This window comes from Lycium barbarum, chromosome 3 (assembly GCF_019175385.1).
Source record: "Lycium barbarum isolate Lr01 chromosome 3, ASM1917538v2, whole genome shotgun sequence".
NCBI lineage: Eukaryota > Viridiplantae > Streptophyta > Magnoliopsida > Solanales > Solanaceae > Lycium > Lycium barbarum.
This window is the reverse complement of record NC_083339.1, coordinates 23,412,907-23,432,702: the sequence shown is the minus strand read 5'-3', so window position 1 is coordinate 23,432,702 and position 19,796 is coordinate 23,412,907. Positions and strand designations below refer to the sequence as shown.

General features: G+C 42.6%; 1 long non-coding RNA gene across 1 annotated transcript; it reads left to right on the top strand.

Annotated features, from left to right (window-relative positions):
• The first annotated feature begins 714 nt into the window (after positions 1–714).
• On the top strand, positions 715–18,363 carry LOC132633810 (uncharacterized). Its single transcript, XR_009579837.1, has 4 exons — positions 715–1,469; positions 13,700–14,536; positions 14,875–14,920; positions 15,035–18,363. It is a non-coding gene; the product is annotated as an uncharacterized LOC132633810 (long non-coding RNA).
• The last annotated feature ends 1,433 nt before the right edge of the window (positions 18,364–19,796 follow it).

The window sequence follows — 19,796 nt, the reverse complement described above, 5'->3', positions numbered from 1 at the left end:
TATTGCTTGATGTTGTTTAGTATGAGGTCCACCCTTTATGGGGGACACTTTTTTTTTTGACATTATTAGTTTGTACTATTTTTATGCATATAATATATATATATATACTATGTTCAAAACACGATTAATATAACATTGTAGTTTGTGCTCCGAATCTAAAACTTTATTATATTAGTGTTTGCTACGAATACAAAGCCAACACTTTTTTTTAACATTATATTTTTTTTAATATGGGGTTCACTTTTTTTTTTTTTTTTGATATTGCTTGATTTTGATAATATAGGGTCCACTTTTTTTTTTCCCATGAGTTTGGAGATGGTGAGTTCCACTTTTTTTTCTTCCCTTTTTTTTTTATTGCTCGGTGTTATTTAGTATGGGGCCCACACTTTTTTTTAAGGGACAACGGACGACGAAGCATGGGTCTAAACCCATGCTTTATATAGTTTTTTTTTTTTTTTTATATTGCTTGGTGTTGTTTAGTATGGGGCCCACCCTTTTGGACATTATTAGTTTGCACTATTTTTATGCATATAATATATATATATATATATATATATATATATATATATATATATATATATATATATATATATATATACAATGTTCAAAACACGATTGATATAACATTGTAATTTGTGCTCCGTATCTAAAACTTTATTATATTAGTGTTTGCTACGAATGCAAAGTCTGCACTTTTTTTTTTTTTTGACATTGTTTATTTTACTACTATTAGGAAGAGTGAGTTCCAACTCACTTTCTCGTCACTCTTTTTTTTTTTTTTTATTTATATATATATATTGCTTGATTTTGTCAATATGGGATACTATGTTCAAAACACGATTAATATAATATTGTAGTTTGTGCTCCGTATTTAAAACTTTATTATATTAGTGTTTGCTATGAATACGCACGTGGCAATAAATCCATCATTATTGACTTAATGAGATACTTTGGAAATTACATGAATATTGTTTGATTTTTTAATACGGGGTGCACTTTTTTTTTTTGACATTATTAATTTGCACTATTTTTTTAATATTAGTTGTTGTTTAATATATATGGGGCCCACATTTTTTTTTTAATTAAATTAGAACGGATATATATATATTAGAATTATGGGACCCACAATTATTTTTTTATATTAGTTGTTGTTTAAATAATATATATGGGGCACACAATTTTCCTCTTTAATAAATGGTTTTTTCCAGATTTATATTTGTTCCATTTGAAGCCATTGAGAAGTATTAACAAGTAGCATGTGTTGGTTTAGTGGAATGCCTTGGAATAATAAAATGCTTTTCTAGCTTACATATATGTATGTCTTCTCGCTTTTCATAGTTCTCTTTACCCCCCTTTTCGAGGATTGGAGTAATCATGTTTAAAGTACTTATCAAGCAGTAAATGGAATTACACCAGACAAATTGTATTGTTGAGCCGGAGAAAGCAGGAAAGTACTTCCACTGTTAGAGGTGAGTTCTGAACTTTTATATGTTCAGTTATAACACCAAATGGTTGAGCTTTATATTCCATGTTATCCTAAATAGACATGTGTACTTTAATTACAAATGAAACATTAAGATTACAAAACCTCAACTTTAACAAAAGAACGTTATGAAAAACTTGACAATCAGCTGTCTCGCAATAAAATAAAGACGGACGCAACCCAAATTGAGCAGACAAGAGGATACATGAAAAACTATTGGACATTCATGTCTTTCTGCCCAAAATACTGAAAAAAACCTTAGATGATGTTGTTTACCCCGGATTCGGTAATCAATTGAATTTGTGTGTGAGTATAGGATATGTGCTTGAGTCCCAATGTTTATTACAAACCGTGGATGAGAATGCTTATTGATAAACGTGCAAGGAGCGCAAGTGACAGATGACTCCGCGTATGGCCAATTTGATTGAAAAAATATGATATAGATGACAAACTTACAATGGAAAATATCAATATTGAGATTGCTAGAACTGTATATATATATGTATTGTGTTACAAGTGTTCTTTTGAATAAAAGATCAACCAACCCCCAAAGTGAGGAGGGAATGCCCTATTTATAGTGATGAACCCATGGGTGAAGTAATAAAATAATAATAAAAGGACAGCCCCTGTATGGATGTGATGGGATCTGACTGACGGCGCCGTCTGACACACGCATAGTTGGTAGCCGACCGTGATGTGACACCACTGCTGCGCCCCAGTAACGGTCATAACGGACCAACGGACTCACGGGTACCGGACTTCCGGCGGTAACCCCCCGGAAAGAGATCCGAACCTTCGGTGGCTTAAAAACCGAGACCGATGATGCTTCCGCTCGGCTTTGATCCGAATGCTTATCCGGAAACCCGATGCTTATACACGAACTTTCCTTCCTTTTCCTCCTCCGAGCCACGGTTACCCCGGATTGGCCCTCATCCGGTTTTCACCGTATACAGATAGCCCCGCGCTTCCCGGACCAACGATCTATCGGAGTGATGGGAAGTGAATGAATCGTACATCCGGCCACCCGGTCGGCCAATTCTTATCACTTTATTTTGGCGGGAACGGCTCCGTTTCGTCTTCCTTTTTGCCGCCCACGTGTCCAATTCTGGTTTGTTCGTTCCTGTCAACCGCCTTTTACACGTCGTTTCGCATTAATGTCGCAACACGTGGCGATCCTCGATTGGCCGCCCTCGATAACCGTTCCTCCCTTACGCCTATAAAAAGCCCCTTCTTTCCTCATTTTTCACTTTTCTCGTTTGCTCTCCCTTTTCTTCTTCCTTCTGTGCATCAACAACCATCCTTTCCGTTCACAACTTCGTTGCCAAACCTTCTCTTACCAATACAAAAAAAAGAAAGGAAAGGGAATTAGCTTTGTCACTACTCTCGTCAATTGCTTCTTTGTTTCTTCAAATCGTCACCTCCTTCGTTTCCTTCACGCCATTCCCTACTTCCCTCCTTTTCTTTCAATTATGTCTGAAACCACTTCTACAGACATTCCTTCAATCTCGTCCCCGAGGGCCGAGGCCGTATCCCCGGTCAAACAAAAGGGTAACCCCGAAACTGTGGCCTCGGATATTATACCGGCAAAATTTAACTTCAACAAAGACCTGGAGGTAGAAAAACCCTCCGTCGTTTCAGACCGGGGATACGACGTGAGGCGATATCCTTCCTCTATAACCGAGGACAGGCTCGACACAGTCCGGACAGACTGCGGGTGGGACACACGCCCGGTAAGGGTTTTCGTACCCGGGCCGGATGAATCCATAACCGACCACCGGGAGGGGTTTTTGTACGTGTACACTTACCCCTTCACCCTTAAGCTCGATCCCCCGGTTGATCCGGTCATACTGGATATGTGCCGGACTTATGGCGTAACTTTGGCTCAGATCGGCCCAACTGTTTGGAGGGTCGTTGCCTGCCTCCGGTTGCTGGCCATCAGGGCTGAGAAGGAATTCTCATTGGGCCACCTAATACGCTTGTATTCCCCGAGGATATTCCGGGGTGGTGTCATAAGATTAACCAAGCGCAGCCGGAACCCGCTCTTCTCGAAGATGGACGAAGACCGGGACAGGGGGTGGTTGGAACACTACGTCCGAGTAAAATCCGAGGACATAATCCCGGACTCCCATCAACCCTTTCCGGAGAAATGGAACGACAAACGTAAGTTCGATCCTTTGAGTAATCGTCATCATATGTTTAGTTGCTTACGGTATTGTTTTCTCACCACCCTTTCGCTACTTTACAGCAAACGGATTTGTTCCCCCGGTTATTCGAGATCTGACTGAGTGGGTCACGGCGCTCCTCAACCAGCTTCCCTATGAGGACCGGACTTGGGCCCACTTATCACGCGGTCGATGGATCGCTCAAAATCATGGTAATATTTGGCTTCCCTTTGATCTCGTTGCCTCCTTAGCCATTCGAGGCCGTCAATTTCCTTAACCTGCCTATGCTTTTGTCATCCAGGCTTGCCGAAGGGTTCGGTGGCATCTAGATCGGAGTCGGGGGCTGCTTCCCCTGCACCGGCGTCCGCGTTTGACATGGCGGGTTCCGCTCGCGTTCTCGCCGAAGCCGCCAAAAGGAAACGACCCCCCGAAAAGGGCCAACCGTCCAAACGAAAGAAAACAAGGAGTGTAGCCCGGCCACCGAGGGAGGAGGTGGAGTCTGACATCATTGTTCGGAGGGTAGACCCGGCACCGTTAGCGGCCCCAGTACCCGAGGAGGCTGCCTCCGAACCACCCTTGCCTTCTATGAATGAAGGTATCTTAATTCCCGCTCTTCTTTCAAGCGCGGAAGAAATCCTTTCCCCGGCCCCTCTTCGGTCGGTTGACTTCGTCGACATTTCAGGTGAAACTTCTTCGGAAGATACTCCCCTGCAAAGGAGAAAAGGAGCCGGGGAAACGGCGGTTGCTGCAACCGATCAAGGGACCGTTCCAGTTCCGGAGACCGAAGCCCTCACTCAGGCTCGTCCATTGCCCGGCCACGAACCGGTTTCTACTTCCGAGCCCCCGGCCCTCGCCAGGAATATTGAGTCTATACCGAGTTCGTCTACCCCTGCCCCGAGGGTTGCAGACTTCGACGATATGTTTTCAGCCACTCCTCCGGCTACCGGTGAAGCTGCGGGTTTTGGTCATCTTCCAATTCCTCGGGTCACGAGGTCGGCCAACCGACAGTCAGAATCTGGCTCTAGGGATAACCTGGTGACCATCTTCCCAGCCCCGAGCGTTGAGCCGAGAAGGACCAGATCGGTCGTAGTCACCGTCCCCGAGGATTGTGGCTTTCTATCCCGTCCGGTAGGAGTGGCAAGTTATTTGCATCCTCTTGTTTCCGACTCGGATAAGCGCAAAATGACCGGGGTCACTTGGCAATGCCTCATGAACGAAGGCATGCACGCGGGCAACCGGGTAGAACTTACAGCCATCTTTGTATATCAATCAGATTTTGCGCTCATTTTGGTTTTGATTCCTTATGTTTGCTTTCCTTGCAGAGTGTAGTACTGGTGAACGAAGCCTTCATCCGTGCCCAACACGAGATGGATGATCTCCGAGGCCAACTAGACGCCCAGGGCCGAGAAATGGAGAAATACAAACACCTCCTCCGAGAGAAAGAGGAAGAGTTGAGCCAGGTCGCCATTCTCGCCAACCTTCGTCCCGAACTCGATGCGGCTAAGGACGAAAGTCGTCGTTTAAAAAATGAGTTGGCCGCCATGACTGATTATAACCGAAGCCTCGAGGCTGATAAGATTTGCCTCAGCCGAGACAAAGCTCAGTTTTCGTCAAGGCTGGACGAGTTGGAGACCACTGTCTCTCAACTCCGAGGGGAACTTGACTTGGTGAAAGCCGATGCGACTATCTTGGCCGAGAGGAATCGGCAACTGGAATCTGATACAGCCCTGTACGAAAAGCACATGAAAGTTTCCGAAGAGAAGGCCGAGGAGCGGTCTCGGATGAGTGAGGGTTTAAAAGCCGAGCTGGAGGAGGCGGTGAGTGCCAACGACGTTCTTAAGGCCGAGCTAGAAGCTGCTGTCCACATGAGGACTATCGCTGTGGCAGGCCGAGCTGAGCTAGAGGCTAAGTTGGCTAAGGTTGAGGCCGACTTGGAAGAAGCCTGGAAAGGCGTTGAGACGGCCGAGGCCCATACTGCCATTGTTGCCGAGTATGAGAAGTGGAAGTCTCGGCGGCTCACCCTTGAAGAAGCCGATCGCGGATTATCCGATCTTCCGGCCCTGATTACCCAGGCCAAGGAGATGGAGGAGGAGGCCAACCGTGCCCTTGGGTCCGACTCGGATGACTCTGAACGAACCGAGTCCGATTATTCTGACTCTAGCCGTGCTGAGTAGCCTAAGATCTTTTTTATTTTTGATGTAAATGTACTCTTTATAAAAGTATCCTTTGCGTATACGAAAGTTACACTTCTCTTGTGTCTTCGTTTGATTGCTTGTTTTTATTCTGCCTTGAACTATTGGTCCGAATTTCGGACAAGATGATCCGTGGTCGTTGATTAATTCTGCCCGTGGGACTTATCTTTAAGGCCGATTTGAGATGACCTCACTTCGCCCAGTTTTTTGGGCGTACAACTTGAGCACTGCCAAAATATTGGTTATTGTAATGACTTTTGTATTACAAGTGTTCGTACATATAGGAGAATTTTCATTCCTTGTACCTTTGCCATAGCAAACACTAAATGGGACACGATTCATTATGATCGTTTGGTCCTTACATCAAAGTTGGGGGCCGGCGGCCGGCCTACGCTTTTGCCGTGGCAAATGTTGAATGGGACACGATTCATTATGATCGTTTGGTCCTTACATTGAAGTCGGTTGTACCTTTGCCATAGCAAACACTAAATGGGACACGATTCATTATGATCGTTTGGTCCTTACATCGAAGTCGGAGGCCGGTGGCCGGCCTATGCTTTTGCCGTGGCAAATGCTGAATTTCTTCCCTTGCTTCTCTTTATCGTGCCATGCCTCGATGTGGGTACTGTGGCCCCTTAACACTGATCCGAGCTTCGAGGTCGGGTGAGTGTTACCAAGCCCTCACTCGGAAGATGCAACCTCGGGTGTCCGAGTTCTGGCCCTTGGCCTTTATTGCGTAGCACGCTGTACTCGTTGCCTCATTAAAAACCTCGGCGGAAAACCCATTTTGGGACAAAACCGCGCTTAAGGAAAAGAGTGCAACACGTGCTTTCAGTCCTAAGTTTCTATTTTTGTGTTGTGTTCGATTTCCTGCAAAAAGACAATACGGTTAACAGAAGGTACATGAGAGGATCATACCTTAGCAGTAATATCTTTTCAGATGGGCTATGTTCCAGTTGTTGCGTAGGCATTGTCCATCCATGGATTCCAACTGGTACGATCCTTTGCCTGTTACACCGGTCACCTTGTACGGCCCTTCCCAGTTTGGTCCTAGCTTTCCCTCGTTTGGGTTTTTTGTATGCAAAGTGACTTTTCGAAGTACCAGGTCCCCAACCCGGAAATGCCGAAATTTGGCTCTCCGATTGTAGTACCTTTCCATCCTCTGCTTTTGAGCCGCAATTCGGACCAAAGTTCTTTCGCGCATCTCATCTGCCAGGTCGAGCCTTACAACCATGGCCTCCCCGTTTAACTCCTCGGTTGCATACTTGAAACGGAGAGTCGGCTCGCCAACCTCGACGGGGATAAGGGCTTCGGTCCCGTATACCAACGAGAAAGGGGTCTCGCCCGTGCTGGACTTCGCCGTGGTTCGGTAAGCCCATAGTACCTCGGGCAACACTTCTCTCCAACGGTGCTTCGATGCTACCAGCCGCTTCCTTAGACTTTGGATTATTGTCTTGTTAGTGGATTCCGCCTGTCCGTTTGCACACGGGTGATATGGGGTCGACACAATCTTCTTGATCTTCAACCCCTCGAGGAAACTGTTGACCTTACTACCGATGAACTGAGGACCGTTATCACAAGTTATTTCGGCTGGAATGCCGAAACGGCAGACGATGTGGTCCCAAACGAAGTCGATAACCTCCTTTTCTCTGATTTTTTCAAAGGCCTGCGCTTCGACCCATTTAGAAAAGTAATCAGTCATAAATAAAATAAAGCGTGCCTTACCTGGTGCCCGGGGTAACGGACCCACGATGTTCATTCCCCATTTCATGAACGGCCATGGTGAGACCACTGAATGCAACGACTCCCCGGGCCGGTGAACCATCGGGGCATGCCTCTGACACCCGTCACATTTTCGGACGAAGTTTCTCGTGTCTTCATCCATCTGATTCCAGTAATACCCGGCCCTGATCAGCTTCCGGACCAGAGCTTCCGCACCAGAGTGATTGCCACAGGTCCCTTCATGTACTTCCCTCATCACATACTCCGTTTCCCCGGGGCCCAAACATTTAGCCAAGGGTCCGTGGAAAGAGAGTCGGTATAATTGACCGTCCACTAAGCAAAATCGGGCTGCCTTCGTTCGTAACGAACGCGACTCCTTCGGGTCGCTTGGAAGCTTATCATCACGCAAGTAGTCAATGTATTTGTTGCGCCAATCCCAAGTCAGACCTGTCGAGTATATTTCAGCGTGTCCGCTTTCTATGGCCGTTCTTGTCAGTTGCACCGTTTCTCCGGAGTTGATTTCGACCCCTTCGACCGCAGATCCCAAATTTGCCAGTGCATCGGCCTCACAGTTCTGTTCTCTCGGTATATGCTCCAGGGTCCATTTTTTAAATCGGTGAAGTATCACTCTGGTTTTCTCGAGATACCTCTGCATCCGTTCATCCTTGACTTCAAACGTGCCATTCACCTGGTTTGCGACCAAAAGCGAGTCGCACTTTGCCTCGATAGTTTCTGCCCCCATGCTCCGGGCCAATTCTAATCCTGCAATCATAGCCTCATACTCGGCTTCATTGTTAGTTAGCTTGATAGTTTTGATGGAATGTCGAATGACATCACCGGCCGGGGCCCTAAGGACAATGCCAAGCCCGGAACCTTTAAGGTTCGAAGCCCCGTCCGTATACAGAGACCAAATGCCCGTGGCCTTTCCCGAGGTCAGCAGGAACTCTTTTTCGACCTCGGGGACCATGGCTGGGGCGAAGTCTGCTATGAAATAGGCTAAGATTTGGGATTTGATGGCCGTTCGGGGTCTGTATTCGAGGTCATAGCCGCTGACCTCTACAGCCCACTTCGTTAGCCTACCCGACAACTCGGGTTTATGCATGATGTTTTTCAAAGGATAAGTAGTTACTACACATATGTGATGGCTTTGAAAGTAAGGCTTAAGCTTTCTGGAGGCGCTTACTAGTGCCAACGCCAACTTTTCCAGATGGGGGTAACGGGTCTCCGCATCCCCCAATGTTCTACTCACGTAATAGATAGGGAATTGCGTACCTGATTCTTCTCGGACCAAAACGCCGCTTACCGCAACTTTGGAGACCGCTAGGTACAGAAATAGTGTCTCACCTGCCTTCGGCGTGTGCAGTAGAGGGGGGTTAGACAAGTACTTCTTCAGATCCTGCAGAGCTTCTTGGCACTCCGGTGTCCAGATAAAATCATTCTTCTTTCTGAGCAAGGAGAAGAACCGGTGACTCCTGTCCGAGGATCTCGATATGAAGCGACTTAGTGCTGCGATTCTCCCGGTGAGTTTCTGAACCCCCTTTATGCTGTTCACTACCTCGATATCTTCGATGGCTTTGATCTTGTCCGGGTTGATTTCGATCCCTCGGTTTGACACCATGAAACCTAGGAATCTGCCAGATCTCACACCGAATGCACACTTCTCCGGGTTAAGCTTCATGTTGTATTTGCGAAGCACATTGAAGGTTTCCTGCAAATGCTTTAAATGGTCCTCTATTTCCAGGGACTTAACAACCATATCATCAACGTAAACCTCCATTGTTTTCCCTATCTGTTCTTCGAACATTTCATTAACTAGGCGTTGGTAAGTTGCACCGGCATTTTTTAGTCCGAAAGGCATGACGTTATAACAGTAGGTCCCGTACCGGGTGATGAAGGATGTTTTCTCTTGATCCCCCGGGTACATCCGGATCTGGTTATACCCGGAGTAAGCGTCGAGAAAACTCAACATCTCATGCCCGGCCGTCGCATCGATCATTCTGTCGATATGAGGCAACGGAAACGAGTCCTTCGGGCATGCCTTGTTTAAATCTTTGAAGTCGACACACATTCGAAGTTTGTTACCTTTTTTGGGTACTACCACAACGTTGGCCAGCCAGTCCGGGTACTTTACCTCTCGGATGGATCCTATCTTCAAAAGTTTTGCTACCTCGTCCTTCACAAATGCGTGTTTAGCCTCCGCCATGGGTCTCCTTTTCTGTTTCACCGGAGTAAACTTCCCATCCAGGCTGAGCTTGTGAGTTGCTATTTCTGGTGATATACCTGTCATATCTATATGCGACCATGCAAAGCAATCGGCGTTAGCACGAAGAAATTCAATTAATCGACGCCTGAGCTCCGGGGTGAGCCCCGTGCCCAGGTATACCTTTCTGTCCGGGAGATATTCGAACAGGATGATCTGCTCCAATTCCTCCACAGTTGACTGAGTTGCATCCGAGTCATCTGGCATGACGAACGATCTGGGTACCTCGTAATCTTCCTCCTTATGTACCGGGTTCAACCCGGCGCACTTTGATTGCTATTTGGGAATCTCGCCTCCGGTTGCACTTTTCCATTCCGGCCCCTCGGGCCGAGGTGCCGCTTCTTCTACTGCAAACATTTCCCTTGCAGCGGGCTGCTCGCCCCGGACGGTTTTCACTCCTTCCGGCGTGGGGAATTTCAATAGCTGATGTAGTGTTGAGGGCACCGCCCTCATGCTATGTATCCAAGGTCTGCCCAATAATGCATTGTATTTCATGTCCCCCTCGATCACATAGAACATCGTTTGCTGAATGGTGCCACCCACATTTACAGGCAATGAGATTTCCCCCTTTGTGGTTTCGCTCGCCATATTGAACCCGCTTAGCACCCGAGCCACCGGTGCGATCTGGCCGAGCAGTCCTAGCTGTTCAACCACCCTCCATCGGATGATGTTGGCCGAGCTACCTGGGTCAATCAGAATACGTTTAACCTTAGTTTTAAAGACTAGTATAGAGATTACCAATGCGTCATTGTGGGGTTGAACGATGTCCTCTGCGTCTTCGTCATTAAAGAAGATGGATCCCTCGGCCGAATGGCCTCGGGTACGCTTTTCACGAACAATAGAGATCTTCGTCCGCTTCATTACCGGCCCTCGAGGGGCGTCTGTCCCGCCCACTATCATGTTGATCGTATGCTGGGGTTCGACAGGCTCGGACTTTTGAAAAGATTCCCTTTCCTTATAGTGATTTTTGGCCCGGTCGCTCAGCAGATCTCGGAGGTGACCATTTTTCAATAACCGGGCTACCTCGTCTCTCAATTGACGGCAATCTTCGGTTCGATGCCCGTGGGTCCCGTGATACTCGCATACTACACCCGGATCTCGCTGACCCGGATCCGACCTCAATGGTTTAGGCCACCTTACATCGGGGACACGTCCAATAGCCGAGACAAGTCCTGAAGTACTAACGTTGAAGTTGTATTCCGAAATTTTTGGAGGAACTTTATTGCCGGCGGAACTTCCGGCATCGCTCCTAAATGAGAGTCCCCGACTGTTCGATGGCCGCTCCACTCGTTTGCTGCCGCGTCCTGAGAAATGGCTCGGGCTTTCTATTGCCTTTTCCGACCTGAAACTTTGCTTATCCGGATAGGGATATGGCCGAAACCTTCCTTTCGATGATTCAGACATGGCCTCGTATCCCTTCCTTGGCGGCTCGAAACCTCTACTTATTTTGGTCCTTACCGGAGAGAACTCGAATTGATCATCCTCCACCCGAATCTTTGACTCATACCGATTGTGGACGTCGGCCCACGTTACGGCCTCGTATTCCAGCAAGCTCTCTTTCAATTTTGCCGAGGCCACCGAACTTAGCATGTTGAGGCCCTTTGTGAAGGCCTGTGCGGCCCACTCTTCCGGTACCGGGGGTAGCTCCATTCGTTCCCTCTGGAACCGGGTGACGAATTCCCGCAATAACTCGCCGTCCCTTTGGGTTATCCGGAAAATGTCAGCCTTACGGGCCTGCACTTTTATTGCACCGACGTGGGCTTTCACAAAGGCATCGGCGAGCATCTCAAAAGAAGTGATCAAATGCTCGGGCAGATGGTCGTACCACGTCAACGCCCCCTTTGACAGAGTCTCCCCGAATTTTTTCAACAGTACTGACTCTATCTCATCTTCTTCCATATCATTACCCTTGATAGCACAGGTGTACGAGGTCACGTGCTCATGCGGGTCCGTGGTGCCGTCGTATTTCTGAATGTCCGGCATCTTGAATCTCTTCGGGATCAACTTGGGCGCTGCACTCGGGGGAAAAGGCCTTTGAATATATTTTTTCGAGTTAGCCCCCTTCAGCAAAGGGGGAGCCCCCGGTATCTGATCTACCCGAGAATTGTAAGTCTCTACCCTTTTTTCGGTAGAGTCCACTCGTTTCGCTAAGGTTTCAAGCATCTTTAGTACCTCGGTGGAAGAACCGGCTCCGGAATCATTGCTCTCGACCGTCCGCGGCCTGCTTCTCTCGATTTCCGCTGTTCCCTTGGCCTTTTCCGGCCCAGGCTCCCCCTGCCCGCTCTGCAACCGGGCAATCGCCATCCCTTGCTCGGCGATTGCCGCTCTTTGTTCCTGCAACATCTCGAAAATCAAACGCAAATTAATGCCGTCATTTGGTGCCTCCGGCTCCTTCTGGCTTTGGGTCCGAGACAATGTGACGGAGTTGCGAGTTCTTAGGGGATCAGTTGCCGGTAGGGCGGCGTTAATTTGATCCACCGTGTTTTGTCGGTTGAGGCCCTCCCTCGAGTCGATGCGGTTCGGGTCAGCGGGGTTTGGTAGTCCCCGTAATTCGCTTTCCTCGTTTTCTGCCACAATCTCGGTATTATTGACATGGCCGGACTGCTCAACATCAGCCATGAGTCAGTTTTTGTCGAGACAAACGAGGCGGAAGTGTTACGGTTTGGAGGTGAGAACGACAAGAATCAGGACCAAGAACTATTATCCTTGCCCCACGGTGGGCGCCAAACTGTTTACCCCGGATTCGGTAATCAATTGAATTTGTGTGTGAGTATAGGATATGTGCTTGAGTCCCAATGTTTATTACAAACCGTGGATGAGAATGCCAATTTGATTGAAAAAATATGATATAGATGACAAACTTACAATGGAAAATATCAATATTGAGATTGCTAGAACTGTATATATATATGTATTGTGTTACAAGTGTTCTTTTGAATAAAAGATCAACCAACCCCCAAAGTGAGGAGGGAATGCCCTATTTATAGTGATGAACCCATGGGTGAAGTAATAAAATAATAATAAAAGGACAGCCCCTGTATGGATGTGATGGGATCTGACTGACGGCGTCGTCTGACACACGCATAGTTGGTAGCCGACCGTGATGTGACACCACTGCTGCGCCCCAGTAACGGTCATAACGGACCAACGGACTCACGGGTACCGGACTTCCGGCGGTAACCCCCGGAAAGAGATCCGAACCTTCGGTGGCTTAAAAACCGGGACCGATGATGCTTCCGCTCGGCTTTGATCCGAATGCTTATCCGGAAACCCGATGCTTATACACGAACTTTCCTTCCTTTTCCTCCTCCGAGCCACGGTTACCCCGGATTGACCCTCATCCGGTTTTCACTGTATACAGATGTAGCACTTACAGGGAAATGCCAGTTGGAAAAAAGTCAGCACTAGCTCAAAGGAACTTTAGCCACTTCAGAGCAACAATCGTATAAAAAGCTAATTGCATATACATTTCACTTCTGAGGGTACTATTATTAGTTTAAACGGCTGCGTGTAGACCATATCTTGCGTTGAATAAACGTCAACTGTCAAATTATGTCGTGAACGTGATTTGAGCACAGAGTCATTATGACTTGCTGAAGAAATCTAATGCAAATGTCTGAAAACAAGAATATTTGTAACTGCCTATCCGATAATACCAGAGCACGTCATTCAGCATTCACTCTCATGTACCAAGTAAATTATATGTAAGCACACGTTCCTCTCTGATGTCAGAGAAGTATTTTGTGTGATGGTTTGCTCTCATAAAACGGCTTTATAAAATTCATGAGGTTATTTGACCTGCATGCAATGGATATGACATTAAAGTCAGTTTGGTATGAAACTTCATGATATCTGATGCATCTTACCTTACACTTTGCAGCTAGCTTTTCTTATTTATTGCTGCTTGCATTTGAGTTTCATTATTTCGTTCGCAGTTCAGGGTTTCATAACGTTATCTGCAGGTAAAATCTCTCCTGCCCAATGTTTACTATTTTTACCCTTGAGTTCAATTTAATACGCATTATCCATGCCCGTGCCTGTCAAACAGCTCGCATTGGCAGGGAGCATCCGTCCTCCTCTATTTATCTGTTTTCTTTTAAATTTTGGAGAAAAGAGTTCCTCCGTGGATTGATCTTTGTTAGGAAGGCAATGCACATTCATAGGAAAGTAAGTTCCTTTGAAATTTTGCTATCCATATTTTTCAATACCTAATTAGTATTACAGGGTGTTTTGGTGTTAATTGATAACTCCTGAGGATCATTTACGCAAACTGGGAATACATACAATAACGTGAAGAGGAAGAGTGGGAGGGTGCTGCATCTCTTAACCTGGTTCCGTAATAGCACTTTTGTCTATTTGTAGCTTCTGATTAGGATGAGGCCACATTGGAGGAAAATAATATGTTTTAGATTTTATCTATCACAAGCCTCTATATACACGCATGCAATATTCTATCAGTAATTTAGTGCCTACGGTGATATGAAATGTAATATATTTAATTTATTGTAATTAAAAAGGAGTGTAGTTGTTTGATTAAGGTCATATTGAACAGGAAAAGGAAGCACTCGATCATATGCTTTAATAAGTTGTTGTTAAAGACAGAGGATTTTTTTGTTATTGCAGGTAAAAATACTGTAGTGAAAGTGGGATTTCAGCTTGTTAGGCCAGGAAAAAAATTCCTTCTCGATTTCCCAGTATTTGCGATTGTCTAATTCTGGTACTTTTGTTACTTTGTTTTGTTTCATCTTCATTATTTCAGTTTTTTGCGTGTCATGGTAGTTGTCTGTTTGTGAGTCTGTTCAACACTTCGGAGTCTGATAATTATTGTTCTTCTATTCGATTTCATTTTTTTTTTCTTAGTTCCTTCCTCTTGAGGAGGGAAATTTTGTTTTATTTCAGTATGTACGTACGTACATTTGTGTGTATGATCTTTATTGGCATAATTAAATGCTATATGGTTCTGTGATGCTTAATATAGGTATTGTAGGTCTTATGTTATCTATTGAAAGGCTGAGTATTTACTATTTGTACATACTGAACTGTAATGATTTGCAGATGTTGTGACAAATTTCATTGAGGGACTTACTGAGATCTATTTCAGGTTAGTTATCCTGAGATGATCTATTTTTAGTTACTTCACTTACATCTTGCTCTACTGAGATAACTAGAGTTCCAAGGTTGGTTATAACATGTTATCTTTTGTCCTGAAAACCAGGTTATGGTTATCTTGAGGGCTGATGTTTCTGGTAAAAAGTATGACAACATAGCTATCATATCAGGTATTTCCATTTGAAGTTTTGAACTAGGTCCCATCTCTATTTCAGTACTGGAATTTTCTTTTTATTAGTACCACTAACAATAGTGCATTCAAAGCTATATTCATAAATTGAAAATGGATGAAGCTTGATAGATTAATCTGATTTGTATGATATGGTGATGAAACTAGAAAGCCTCTTATAACAAGTTAAACTACAGGTCTCTTGTGCATAGGTTTCCTCACTTCTTCTGAAAGAAAAAACAATTTTTTGTGAGATTCTCTACAGTTTTGTGCTTAAAACTAAATACGATTTTCAGTAGTTCCTTAATCTCTTTTTTGGTGGATTATAAAACCTTAAAAAAAATGATTCTGTACAAACAGCAACCAAATAACTATACTAATTGAGTCCTCATAAGTGCACTAGAAGTCTCATAAACAAAATTGTTTTCCACACTTTCAAGGAATTGCAACGGACGACGAGAAAGTGAGTTGGAACTCACTCTTCTTAATAGTAGTAATAAGCAGAACATAAAGATGAGTCTACGGAGGAAGAAGAAGAATCTGAAACAGCCACTTTATTGTAAACAAATTAAAGTAGCAATCAATATGTGGTCGTGGGCTGAATTAGAAGGTTTCTTCAGTACGTGGGCTGACTTTTGCCAAAGGAGTATTTAATTTATTAAGCTTTTGTTTTTGTTAATTTAATTAATTAAGTAGTAGATTATGTATAAAAATATAGGGAAAAATGCCAAAAAAAAAGGAGATAAAAGATAAATAGAAATGAAGGTCATAGAGAGGTGTCGCATCACCTTGTCTATGCCTAGCTTTATGTTATATATAGATTTTTAAGCGGGTAGATATATACAAACTAGGAATATGGTTTGTCTCCAGCTTTATTATTATTATTATTTTTACGATATATAAGATTTCATCATATGCCCAATGTCCAGCTTTGGTTCATAATGTGATCTCTCAATCTTTAAATTCTTTCTTTATTAAATCAAATATAATTAACATCGTCCTATCCTTGAGCTACGAACTGGATTGTACTAAATTTAAAACCCACTGCAACTAGTATTATCTGATGTCATTATTTTCGTAAAAACAAATAATGAAATTAAAGCTCATAATAGTATCTTTTCTTATATTTTTTAAAAAAATATATGGTATTCAATAAAAGGACTTTGTCAATTTTGTCTCAAACAAGCAAACATTCTCCTGTGGGTAATTAGTTGGTGCAGAAAATAAACTGAAACCATGCATTAGATTGATATGCAGTACTTTGTCTTACCGGTGTTTTAAAAAGCAAGACCGCGAAGCCAGGCGCAAGCCCCATTAAATTTTTATGTTTTAATATTTTATAATTACTATATAGGAATAGATTAAAAACATAAAATTACACTGAAATTTCAAGAAAAAATAGAGTAACTGAAAATGTATATAGTACTACTTCATCTTAAAACGCTAATCAGAATCAACAATTGACTAAAAATGAATCAGAATTCTTTTATCTAAAAAATTAATCAATTTTTTTAAAATAAATGAGAAGAAATTATATAACTAACTTAAAAAGAAAGAAAAGAGAAGAAGGAACCTACAGTTAGAAGCATCGAACCGGAGCAACTGTGAAGGATGATGCATTTTTTGCTTTGTAATTTGCTAATTGACCATTTTCCTCTTTACCTAGTGAAGAGAAAGAATAAAAGTTAGACCAATTTTTTTTTTTTTTTGAAAACCTTTCAACTTCTTAGAATTTAATAACAAGCCGAGTTTTATGTTATTTTTATATTAAACTAAGGACTTATTTAGCAATTTAAAATTCTAATTAGAAAAGCACTTTCTCGATTTAAACTCCAAAACAAAACTTGCCAACACCTAAGAGTATGCCTAAAATAATGAGGTTTACGTCTCACATTACTTTCACCCCCTCCCCACTTTCAAGACCGCTTGGTGTTTTATTTTCTTGCCCCACCCCCGGACTCGTCCAAAAAACTGTCTTTTAATACATTGGTTCTCATAAAATTGTCTTGTGCTACAAATATAAGGTTGCTGATAATGCCTTTTAAGATTCAGATCTCGCTGAATGTTATGTTGATGTGCTTCAAAGTTATGAACTGGATAAAAGGAAAGTGGTAAGTGATAGGCTAGACAAATTTAAGGAGTTGAAATTGGTTATAATCTTTAGGCCCAAGAAGCTAGACAGGAGATGAACTTTTATGCTTTGGTTAATAAGAAGAAGTTGAAAACAATCAAGGACGATACAATAAAATTTAGGTATCAGTGTGATAGTTGGTGATTATCTCTTTATGTGCCTCGTATCATAGGATGGGACGTTAACTACTTATAAAGTTAAAATCTTGGTGTCTAGGCATACTTGTATGGATTGTTAATGGTTGAGGCAGTTGTAGCAGCTGCTTATTTTGAGCAGCAAATTCAAAGCAATTCAAAATATTCTACCAAGGACATGAAAGGACAGTTGAATCTAATTTTAGTTTGAATTTCTCAAAATCTAGGCTGAAAAAGGCAAAAAGAATGATTCTTGATAAGTTAAAAGCAGTTTCAAGAATGACTGTAACAGGCTTGAAGTTTATGATCAGAAACTTAGGCAGTCAAATTTTAGGAACTGATATTGTAATTAATATATCTCTAGAGATGCACTTGGACAAAGTAAAATAAGGGTCTTGAGAATGTACATTTGCTTCAAGGCTATGAAGGATGAATAGAAAGTTTGAAACTTCTAATTGGTTTGATCAATGAAGTTTTTCTAAAAAGAAGACATAAGGGTCAACTATTGATGTCTATTGAGCACGATTCCATGAACCACTTTTAACCACTAGCTTGGGCAGTGGGAGACAAGAAAACCACCAGGAGTTGGTTTATTCAGTCGTTGAAGGTGTTTGGAGCTGAAGAGTGGTGAAGTTGTGACAATCATTTTTGACATGCAAAACGCAACGGTGCTGATTTTTTTCACTGATTTCTGCCCTTTACTTTTCCTTTTTCTTGTTATTTGACTTTGTGTAACTTGCAGTGTCTAGCTAATGCTGTAAAAAATGTTCTTCCAGAAGCCAAACATAGGCCCTGTGTTAGTGATGTCGCCCAAATTACACCTTTTAATGATGTAAAGCGGTCGTTGTCCAATATATAACTCAACTAGGTTGGGGTCGAATCCCATAGAGACTACGATGAGAAACACATCCTATTCGTTTATGTAATTGACTTTACTAGGTTCTTTATTAATGGTTTGAAATGTTTGTTCACTCACACTTTGTTAAATTGAAACTATTTGATTAAAGGGGTTAGGGTTGTGAATCTCACGATGGGTCTTGTGATGGATTATTTAACTAATATAGGTGTAGAGAGTGTGGAATGGGTAGTGGAACCTCATTTACAAGTAGGAATTTCCCAATGCACCCACTTGATTTCACTAAGATGATTTGAATGTTTTATCAATCTAAAGTTTGTTCCATGTACTAGTTGGCAGTTCATGAATTGGGTTTTGTAATTGGAAACTAAATTTGTTAAGGTTGCTAATGCTTTTGTTGGTTTAACAGTAGAAGTTGGCGTTTGAATATTAAAAAATTGATTTTTGAGGATAAAATAGTTTTTGAAAATAAATTGAAAAGGGATATTAGAAAGTTGAAACTGTGTTTGGACATGCATTTAATTTGAAAAAAAATTAGAAGTTTATGAGTGGGAAGAATTTCCACTTGAAAAACATCTTCAATTTTCCTCCTCAAAATATCAGTCCAATGTATAATTGTTGTCCAAACGGGTTAGAGATATATCTTGAGACGGGTTAAAGTTAACAAATTATATCCAATGATCATAGAAATGAGTGATTTTGAATTTTTAATTCTCGCTTGTTCAATGAGAAACTTTCAAAAGTCAAAAGTTTTGCCCCAAGGCAAAATTTATTAAACTTGAAGTTTTTACCCATAGACAAGTGAATCAAAATTTCAAGATCATCCACCTACAAAGTTAATCTTTGTAAATCTGAGTTGGTTCTCTACTTTCTCTTAGCTACTAGTACTACCAAACTATGCCCGTGCGATACACGGGACCCAATATGATTAATTTGGTTACTCAATTTAGTTAGTCTTTATGGTTTGTATATTTTGCAAAGAATACTGCGATTTTTCTTAGTGAGTCTACATATTTTTTTCTTTTCCTCTTATTTTTCCCCTTAATTTCTCAATTGTTGTTAAAATTTGTCTTATTTTAGTTATGTCCGCCTATTTTTATATTTAGTAAGTTGACAATTTAAATATCATACATGTCATGTTTATAATCACAAGATTCAAAGGATATTTTATTATATTATACATATTTTTAATTTGGAATCACAAGATTTGAAAGTCTATCTTTATTTCTTAAACTCCGTGTCTAGTCAAACGCAAAGGCTTAAATTGAGACAAAAGGAGTATATGCCAAATGAAGGAAATGAAAGGTCAATTGAAACACTGCGGACCTGTGGGACTTAAAAAGTAAACACACAAGAGGTAGAATTAGTGTTCAACATCTGAAATGTACACACGTTTGTCCTTGCTTAGAGTACAATTTCAGTTACTTTTTGTACAACCTATTGTTGCTGTGTTCGTCCACCTTGGGCGTTTATATATAATAGAAATATATAAAAAAAAAATATAGAATAGAAGAATAGACATATATTTTTAGTAATGTGGCCAAGTAATATGGGACGGAGGGAGTACTTCATTTATTA